This window comes from Pteropus vampyrus, unplaced genomic scaffold (assembly GCF_000151845.1).
Source record: "Pteropus vampyrus isolate Shadow unplaced genomic scaffold, Pvam_2.0 Scaffold339, whole genome shotgun sequence".
In the NCBI taxonomy this organism is placed as follows: domain Eukaryota; kingdom Metazoa; phylum Chordata; class Mammalia; order Chiroptera; family Pteropodidae; genus Pteropus; species Pteropus vampyrus.
In genome coordinates, this window is record NW_011889120.1 from 9,922 (window position 1) to 11,060 (window position 1,139).

Here is a 1,139-nt window from a genome sequence, read left to right on the forward strand (position 1 = left end):
GTCCACTTCTTGCTCATCAAAGTAGGTACACATTTGGGACTGATGGTCTGTCGCTGGTTGGTACTGACCTCATCATTCCTAAGTGATTATTATTTTAAAGTGTTATTGGTTCTTTTTCATTATCGGGTACACAAGGGCCACATACTTAATATCAGTGACATTAAAGACAAAGCCAAATACATTACCAGAGATATGTTTCCAGGCTGTGAAATCGTTGAGCACAGTAGTTGGCATTTGAATCACGCAGCAGATGCTCAGTGATTGTTGAATGAATGGCGGAAGGAACTGGTGGTAGTAGTGATGGCAGAGGTGGCTGAGGCTGCAACGGTGGAGGTGGCGGTGGTGACAGTGGTGCTTTCTTTTCATTTTTTGTTCTATTTTTTCTCACCATCAGAGTTTGAAAGCTAAAGGGATTGCAGAGTTTTCTAGGCCTTGTTGAAACAAAATTCATATGACCTTTATTTATTTGCAGCTGCAGTTGCTTTCTGAAGCTATTTGAAACTCTTAATCTTTGCTGTATACATATATAATTAATACCTTGGGTTAAAATTGAAATTTTCTATTATATTAATTTTTTAAGTTTAAAAATTTGTTTCTCCTGTAATTCTTTTATATGGGCAAGAAATGCTTGTGTTGGGGAACGTGTATATAGAATAATACTTTTGAATACCGATTTAAATTCTGTTTGTGAATTTTACTCTTTCATTATAATATAAACAACTAGAAAGAAAAAAATCACAATCCCATTAAATCTAGCCTGTGACACACTTCTATTTTAAAAGGTTCTTATATCATAGCTACTCCTGTCTGTTAACGACTATTCAGTGACTAATTCTTTTTTGCCATCTTGAATGGTTTATAACAATCCAGAGGGTCAGTTATAATACCTATTGCCATTTTATGTTCCCTTTTATGTTATTCAAGGCATATTACTTACTAGGCTTTAATTTTAGTTTCAATTTTTTTTTTTAAAGAATTCTTTAAAGATAAATAGAATTTAAAATTTTTGGGTACGAATATGGTAAACATAGCAGAAGACTCCCCTTCATACCAGTGGTTACCAGTCATCTTCTAGCTAGAATGGAGATGTCTTCCTGCTGCTAAAATTGCTTTACATTTCCCCAAGACTGTCCTTCATA